This window comes from Botryllus schlosseri, unplaced genomic scaffold (assembly GCF_051294905.1).
Source record: "Botryllus schlosseri isolate E-star unplaced genomic scaffold, Bs_hap1 Bs150a, whole genome shotgun sequence".
NCBI classification, from domain to species: Eukaryota; Metazoa; Chordata; class Ascidiacea; order Stolidobranchia; family Styelidae; genus Botryllus; species Botryllus schlosseri.
The window spans coordinates 2,830-12,651 of NW_027648759.1; the positions used below are offsets into that span (position 1 = coordinate 2,830).

The window sequence follows — 9,822 nt, forward strand, 5'->3', positions numbered from 1 at the left end:
TGTAAATAGTTAATCACTTGATTAAGTATAGCGCAAGCAGATAAAACCTATACTTGAGTACTACAAAATACACGAGTACTTCGCTATCGACTCCCTCCACGTAATAAGTGACTACGGTTTAAGACTGCTTTTACCGATACTCGTCAGTTTCCGTTTTAGATAGAATTCGGAAACCAAATAATTTCATAAACATAAGCTAATTAAATGAATTTACTCGAATGTACTATGCCGCGCTGATAAGATTAATTATAATATACTTATCATGTTACAGCGATTTTTCTAGCGTAGAAAATCTTTAAAATGTAGTAAGCAGGCCAATATGAAGATATTCGTTGAGCTGAATAAACATAAAAAATACTCTAGACTACTTTATCGGTACTTTACAGTTTCAGTTTTAGATAAAATTTGTCCCTTTCACTCCTCACTATCTAAACATGTTTAGAATATATTATTTGCGATGATACGAACCCGTAAAGTACTCAAGTAGCTTTTTCGTTGGATATAGATGAAACTGACACCACTCACCAAGACCACTGGCCCACTGACAAAAAGTACATTTCAACATTTTAGTAACAGTAAAGTCCTACTAAAGTACAAGAAGTCATGATTTCCGAGTGAGTTAAAAAGTAAGTATTGAAGGTATAGTTTGCTCGAAAACCGAAAAACTCTGAAATAGAAGTAGATGCAGTGTAAATAGTCAATCACTTCATTTAGTATAGCGCAAGCAGGCCAAACCTATACTTGATTACTCCAAAATATACAAGTACTCCCTCCACGTAAAAAGCGACTCGGGTTTAGACTACTTTATCGGTACTTGACAGTTTTAGATAAAATTTGGTGAGACTTTAAATTTTAAAGTAGTTTGAGCTTACGTTTGTATCACCTTGACAAGTATCATTATCAGACATGAAAATGATACTATCACCTAATACAGAAGTTAACACACGTCAATGTGCTTCGGAATTCACGAGAAATTGCTTACTAAGAGAAGTATATTCTTGTATACACAATAGTGGAGAGAATCTTTAAAATGTAGTAAGCAGGCCGATGGGTATTCATTGAGTTGTATAAGCATAAAAAACATTCCCGCGCGCGTCTTAGTATCCCGAGTCGGGGTGGATTCAGACTTCAAAATCTCACACTCATCTTTACACCTCACCGAAAGCAGGCTAGATTGCGTCACGTATGATCTGTCATAATTCACCCCCCATTATTGCATTACTTGTCGTTGCTTTGTTTCTAGCATCTCAAAACAATTGAGATATGTTATTTTATAAATATAGAGGTATTTTGGTTATTTTTACTGAGTTTTATTTCAGATACAAATATGCACATAAATCCATTGAATTCAAATTCACATTCACAAAAATGTATCAAGTTGCGCTTTATGTTCAACTACTATAGTATTATTAAATGCATTACTAAGACATTCTCTGCAGATACATTAGTATGGAATGCGTTTTCACCGAGCCCATGCTTGATCTACCCCTAAAGCAGTGGTTCCCAACCTGAATGGGCGCCCTCCCTTGGGGGGAGGGCGTGGGAGCTCTGAAGGGGGCGCGAAGAAGTGGTCAACTGAATAATATTTTCGCTCTTTGCGCGATTTATATCCAATTCACTCGTGTTTCTCTACATATACACCGAAATTCATATTTTTTAATCCTCTCATCAACAGTTATTTCCAGTAAAAAAGTTAGTTGCATGAAAAATCGAAAATGCAAAAAAATTGCATGAAAAATCGAAAACTTTGCAGAAAGTTGCATTAAAAATGGAGATAAGCTGCAAAATATGGCACTATAAGATTGTAAACAGCAAAAAAACATAATACGTAACATCTGACTATTTAGGATTCTGCCGGAGCTTTAAAAAAATTTGCAAAAGTTGCTAAAACTTGCCCTACCAATCACCGTGAACAGTCAATAGAACAGAGATACGTTGATGTTAAATTACTTTACAACTGTACTCAACGACAGTTTAGAGGTAAGCTGAAAGCCCTGTGAGCTGAAAGTGACCCTAATCAAGTCTAGTCACATGAAACATTTGACTCGAGCCAAGTCATGTCTTGAGTCATCCTAAACAGCAGCGCACATATAGTTATAGCCTGATTATCCTCAGGCCTTCCAATGTCTTTATTCATTCATGTGGATATCTTTGTACTGGACATTTAATTTTGCGAATGGAGTAGAAAACGTAGCGACTATGGTTTCTGTTCGCATAGTGCTATTGCAGATAGAAATACGCACATGAATCAATTGAATTCAAATTTACATCGACACAAGACGGTCTCAAGTTGCGCTGTTATGTTAAAATATAGTAATATTAAATGCTCGATTGCGACATTATCTGCAGATAACCCGGTATGGCATAATAATCCATGTAGAAATAAGAGGTGGCCAGTGTGGATCCAGTGTTTGGGTGTACTCAAGTAGGTTTTGCCTACTTACTCGAGTGTTTGTTTTTAGATTACTGCCACTAACAATTTTCAGATTGCTTAATTCTCAAACTGCTTAATTCTTACAATGTGGACTCTGTCAAGTAGAAAGTAGTTTGTGAATGTGCTTGCATCTATTTTATGAGTGTAATTGTCATGACAGTGGGGCGAAGGAGCCGCTGTATCACGGTGCACGAATAAAATTGAACCTATTTTCGATAATTGCACCTATTTATAGTTGCATTGATCATTTCGTATTATGACGCGAATATTCATCCTGGAATAGCAAATTCGATCGCCTCCTATTAACCCTATGGCTCACAAATTTTTCGGTTTGTGACGCACTAGAGAATTATATAACGCTCGCGACTCACCGACAAAAAGTAGCTTAAAGATCGATTCACCTGCTAATGCGATGGTAATGCTTGGTTATACAATCGTATATTCGACTAAACGAGGGTTAATTATTGACAAATATAACCAAATTTCGCCGTGTTCCGAGCAGTAGGTTACGGCTCTTTATTTCAATAAAGACGAAAATAAAAACATATTCACAGTAAAAAATGGCAATAAATTTTTAACAGCACATTTCATGAAATACGATTTTGAAGGAGAGATCGGAGGTGGGCCGTTTCGGAAATCAATGAGCTACTGCAACACGATTGCTTGATTCATTGCTTTCATATGGTCGGCTAACCACTTACTTTCTTACACAGCGTATCTTGAGAACTATTGTTGATTTGAAAGTAGAATTGAAGCCAATCTGCTGATGATTTGTTGCACGATTCCTTGTTTATGAGTTGATTTGAAACGAATCAAACAATTTTACCCAGACATAGGCGCCTAGTTATGATGGAAACATCACCCTATTCCAGTGTTGGGATGACTCGGGTCAATACTTTACTCGAGTCAGACTCGAGTCACCTTTTTCGTATGACTCGACTTGACTCGAGTCACTTTGCTAAAGTGACTTGACTTGACTTGACTCGACGTATCAGAAATGTGGATTGACTCGTGACTCGGAGCAAAATTCACGAGTCAATTTCAAGTCATCAAGTCATTGATGTCGATAAAATCACTATCTTGCACATGATCAGATTGTTCGCGAAACGCTGGTGTAACCCGTGAGAGCGACCAATCATTCAATGATCGTGCGTTTTAATGAGCCTCCATCGTTCTCTCACAAATAAATTGAACGCAACAAAGTGATCGAAGCTTACAGCTTGCGTTGTAGTGAATTATTATGGTGAAGCAACTTAATATCAAAATGTATATTTCTGTTCTCTGTTCATACCTTAACCAAACCTCTTTGTTTCGTTGAAATTGAATTCGAATATAGTTTATATAGTCCTTCACCATTGGCACATGTTCGACTTCTATTATATCAATTTGTAAAGGGGTAATGTATTATTGCATCTTAGCAATTCGTTTTGCTGTTCTCTATTCTCTATTTTGGCTGGTAACTATAAACTGAGGCTGAGCAATTAATTACGTAGTTTAACAATTCTACGTATACGTGAGCAATACAGCGCCTCCTTGCGTGTATATTTAACTCTATATGCGTTCATCTGTACAGAATCAATGACCACTCGATCTTGATTCAGTCAGCTAGCAAAATGCAATGACGTAATCATGCCTCATACTTCAAAAAGGCAACTTGACTTGACTCGTGACTGACTTGACTTGACTCGACTTTACTCGAGTCACCTCCAAATTTCGAGTGACTTGACCTGACGCGAGTCACCGTTCGAAAATCGATTGACCTGACTTGACTCGAGTCAAAATGTGCAATGACTAGAAATGACTCGTGACACGAAGGTAGTAACTTGATCCGAACACTGCCCTATTCATCGGCAATGACATGATTGGTTTCATGGTCATGGTCACAAACGCTCATTCATCTGTCTGCTGCAGACGTTAGACCGATTTTTAGCTGCATCTGCTTGTTTAAATACATTATATTCAATAATATGCAGTGGTTTTCTAAATTCACACGACGGACACGCACACAGTTTGGGAATCACCGTCTTCGCCACGTCATGTATGTGACTATTTGAGTACTTCTAATATTTTAATTTTCCACTTGTGATTGAGTTGACATTTACGGCGTTACCTTGACTGTCCCGGCACCTGGGATGCCATCTTACTGAATAGGATTTTGAAATAGGTATAGGCATGAGCAAATTAAAGTCAATGGCAAATCGTGTACTTCACGTCGACTGTTGTCAGATGGATAATTGCAAATATGTCATATGCACATTGCAACTTAAAACCAAAGATACTGAACGTAATTGGTGCTCTATTGTGATGAAATTAGCAAATACACTCTAAATTCGAATGCGTGCAGTGGAACGCAAAATTACACGCCAAATCCGGTTTTTTTTTAACTACCACACAACGTGCTGGAGCCGATGTGTGCCTGGCTATCCTGTGTTTAGTGGTGGTGTGTTCATGCTGACTTGCGCAGAGCTCGAAATTAATACCAGCCATCCATGAATTTTTACTCAGCTTAGGCTGAAAAAAGATTTTATTGCAACGAAAGATGAATACAGAACATTCATTTGCAGACGAAAATGTGTGAATTTCTAGCTTGCACAATTGAAAAATTTAAGCTTTTCCAAATAGAAATAAGAACTACAGCTACAAAGTTGTCATAACTTAGATTCTAATTAGAGCAAAGAAACGTTTCACCAATTGGTGTAGAATTAGAATTATAGCAACACAGTTGTTTTCCAAATAAATTCTAATTAGAGAAAAGCATTTCACAAATTGGTGTAGCAATAGAATTATAGCTACACAGTTGCAACCACATATCACATTTGAATCAGAGCAAAGAATCAATTACAATCCTAGCGACACGGTTGTTTTCACAAATTAGTTTCTAATTAGAGCAAAGAAACATTTCACAAATTGGTATGGAATTAGAATTATAGCGACACAGTTGCAACCACAAATTACATTTGAATCAAAGCAAAGAAACATTTCAAAAATGGGGATAGAATTAGAATCATAGCGACATAGTTTTCATCACAAATCAGATTCTAATTGGAGCAAAAAACATTTCAAGAATTGGAGTAGAATTACAATCATAGCAACACAGTTGTTTTCACAAATTAGATTCAAATTAGTGCAAAAAACATTTCCCAAATTGGAGCATAATTAAAGTCATAGCGACACAGTTGTTATCACAAATTAGATTCTAATTAGTGCAAAAAACATTTCATAAATTGGAGTAGAGTTAGAATCATAGCGACACAATTGTTATCACAAATTAGATTCTAATTAAAGCAAAAAACATTTCAAAAATAGGATAGAATTACAATCATAGTAACACAGTTGTTTTCACAAATAAGACTCTAATTAACGCAAAAATATTTCCCAAATTGGAGTAGAATTAGAATCATAGCGACACAGTTGTTATCACAAATTAGATTCTAATTAGAGCAAAAAAACATTTCAAAAATTGGAGTAGAATTGGAATTATGGTAACACAGTTGTTTTCACAAATTAGATTCTAATTAGATCAAAGAAACATTTCCTAAATTGGAGTAGAATTATAATTACGGTATAGCGACACAGTTGTTATCACAAATTAGATTCGAATCAGAGCAAAGTAACATTTGAAAAATTGAAGTAGAATCAGAATAATTACTGCAGTTTTTTTTTCTGAATTTGACTAGAATCCAATTAGAGGTAGTTTTTATTTCAAATTAGAAATATAGCTATACGGTAGTTGTTTTCTAAATTAGATTCGATTGAGAGCAAAGAAACATTTCACAAATTAGCGTAGCATCAGAATTTATAGCTACACAGCTCTTTCCAAATTAGAGTAGAAATAGATTTGTAGCTTTTTTTCGAAATTAGAGTGGGATCAGAATTATAGTAGGAGTTTTTTTCAAATTATAGAGTAGAATCAGAACTATAGCTACACTGTTTTTTCCAAATTAGAGTACAATTAGAATTATAGGTTCAGTTGTTTTCACAAATTAGATTCGAATGAGAGAGACGAAGCACTTCACGAATTAAAGTAGAATTATAATTATAGCTAGTTTTTTTTCAAAATTAGAGAATCATCAGAATTTTAGGTACACATTTTTTTCACTCTAATTAGACAACTAGACTAGTACTAGAATTGTATAGTTGTCCAAGTCAGCAAACGAAATCAAAATCATTACTGAGATTTCTGAAATCTGCTCATAAAACAGAGAAGCTTGTTTGATTGAAACCCAAATTTTTGTCTTCAATCAGGACATACTGTAAAATTGAGAGTATCTGGAAAACTTTTGGATATGTGGGGTCACAAACAAAATAGAGAAGATCCAGCACCATCTCAAATGGTGTCGCTTTATTGTGAGACGATCCCTTTATGCGGAAGCCATTCGCCACGATCCATGACTGCAGGTCACCATTTTCATGTTGACCTAGTACGAGATGTCGAGGACTCAGCTTTGTGGCCGTTAATTAGACTGAATGGGCCTGGAATTGAAAGAAATATGTTAAGTAAAATTATATTGCCAATAATCCATGTGTGAATTGAAAGCATAAGATTTAGATTATGTAGAAATGCCTTTATGGGACTTCTGCATAATGAATATTGAATAAAAATAGAGCTGAATAGGTCAATATAGGTTTTTGTCAATATGGTCAAGCTTAACTCATGGACACAAGTGATAGCAAATTCTGTCGTCACGATATGCTGTCTAGTCGTTGACATGTATGGGTTTTTTCCACATAATCATAAGTTTACTAACCTTTAATGATCCATTCAGATTTGATCAGTATACCATCATACAGGTTCCTTTTGGAACGACACAAGCATTATGCTCACATTCACTGATTCTAGGCACTATATCCATGGTAGCCATCCTCATGGTCTCGAAGTCAGGAAAACCAAAAATTACATTAGCAGCAGAAATGATTTTCCATGGTTTGGAAAAAAACGAATTTGCACCAGCTCATTCTAACTTAGATTTAGCCTTATCAAAAAGAATGATGTCATTGAAAAGCATTTAATAAATATTTATTTTTGGAGGCAATTTTCAGTTCGAGTGTTTATTGCACCGTCATAACGTAAACAGCGTCAATCAAAACATAGGCCTACCATATTTTCAGCACCCAAAAACAATTGTGCCACATTTTGGCGGCACACATCTGAGCTCAACAGACCCTGAATTAGAACACATGTTTGTGGCGCATCTTGGAAATTAACAGACCCCCGAATTAGAACCAACTTAACATGCGCGTATGTTAAGCCATAAACTTTTCAAACTAGCTATACTTTTGTGACGGTCTGTTAAGTTCGAACTAGTGCCAGATAGTGGCATGCAAAACGTCCAAGGTGTTATGGAAGACGCCGAACAATGTTTGCCGAAAAATCAGGACAAGAGTCGAAATCAGTACAAATCTGACAAATCAGGACGTTATGGTACTTCTATGTTCATTGTTCACACAGTTCCAGGTTAAGCAAGCAGCAAATCCTACAACTCACCTGATAAAGCGTTATCGCCCTCAAATCCTGTTGTGATTCTCTTTTCAGTTACTGCATTTCGTAACTCCATCAGGAGTATAACCGCAGCGGGTTCTTTTCCCTACAAATAAATATAATAATAAATATAAATAATGTAGAAGATTTGGTTGAAGGACATTCCACTTATTGCAATCCGGTTGCTATGAAGGCAAGAGTTCTGACACAACAATATTCAATATATAAAATTGCAACAAAAATAAACAGGATTATCCCAATTAATAAATTCATTCTGGAATAGTTAAATAATACTAACCTCTTCATCTGTCTCTAGCTCTACTCCAAATATTTCGTCATGAGTAGTAAGTATTTCGCTTCGACACTCCTTGGAAGGAACATTTGAAACCCCGCTCTGATCTATTACAAAGGCAAAGTGTTACTATAAAAGCAGCCTCTTTATTCTTAGAGGTAAAGCCGTACTTCACAAGACTCATTATTTTACATTCATGATTAATCAAGTACTAAAATTACTGCAGTTGAAAAATCACATATATCGCACTCTCGTTCTCAAGGTGTTTGTTGTTTCCGGGGGTATCGGGCCGTGATTTCCTTCGAAGCTCAAAGGTAGAACCCAAGAACAAAATTCACTCGCAACTGCATCACTTTTCCACTCAATCGACATGTTAGTATTAGGGTTTTGCATTCAAAGGCCATAACTTCAATGGGTTAAAATCCAAAACAGTTATCGTTTGTTACGGCCGATGCACATTCAAAACTTGCAGCTGCAAAGTAAAGGTGTCTTGCCATCGTACTAGACCCAGAATAATGTGTGCAAATTTCTCCGGGGATATGCGTCATATGGGATTGAAGTCGACCAAACTTTCCGGGCAGCGAAGGGCTAAATTTAAAAAAATCATGAAGAACAATAAACCTCGGATTACTGCAATCAAGTGTTTGAGTAATTTACCACAAGACGTTTGGTCTTCTGGAAATCGAGACTTAACTCCTTCACAGTCTGTTTTGAACAAAGTCAGCCAAGAGGCTAACCGTATACCGGTTCCCCACAAGGATCTCTGGAAATCTTTGCGCCTCATTCTTGATCGACAGCGCTGCAAAGGTAAAGACAAAAGGTTCGTGCGTGGAACGCTGCAGCGGGTGAACTTTGAGCCACTCGGTATTATGTTTTGGTCGTCAGAAACAATCCGCATTTTCCATCACTTATCGCGAATCGACGCCATTTATATAGATGCAACTGGTAGTATCCTCCGTGGAGCAGATGGAACATACTACATGTATGAATTAGTAGCGAGACACCCTGTCTCTAGGAAGGCTCCGATAGCATTGGCCTCATTCCTCACCAGTCGACACAACGTCGCTGAGATCGAGGCATTTCTGCTCTATTTCAGTCGTGATGCAAATAGAAGTCATAGCAATAAAAAGCCGGCTAGACTTTTCATTTGCGACGGAAGCATTGTCCTAATAAAATCAATACTTCACGTATTCATGGAAGAGGAGGGTACCAATATACATCGCTCGGTGCCATCGCGTCATTTCAGGAAATGCCTCAATTTGTGACTTGAACAAGCCATTCCTACGGTTATGTGCTAGTCACATCATGAAGAATTTTAAAACCTTGTGCAAAAAGAACTCCCGCAGGTACAGTGAAATGATGTTTATATTCGGCTTATTGGTGAGGTCATCAAATTGGAAATTCATCAAGCTCCAAATTCACCACTTGACGATCCTGCTGAATTCTTCCAATGAGACGTTGTCACAACGATCGCACTATTTCTTCAGCCAAGTCATCGAGAGTGACATAGGATTGAATGAAATGGTATCCAGTATTGAGGAAAGTCAAGATGACGATGACGACGAAACATCGAACGACTTTACAATCAACTCCGCGGCAATCAATGATCAAGATCCG

The 9,822-nt window shown here is 36.9% G+C and overlaps 1 long non-coding RNA gene across 1 annotated transcript; it reads right to left on the reverse strand.

Moving 5' to 3' along the window:
* Positions 1 to 7,715: 7,715 nt before the first annotated feature.
* On the reverse strand, positions 7,716 to 9,323 carry LOC145432770 (uncharacterized). The gene is made up of 3 exons (XR_013912962.1): positions 9,254 to 9,323; positions 8,212 to 8,312; positions 7,716 to 8,019 (listed from the first exon to the last, which is right to left on the reverse strand). It is a non-coding gene; the product is annotated as an uncharacterized LOC145432770 (long non-coding RNA).
* Positions 9,324 to 9,822: the final 499 nt, after the last annotated feature.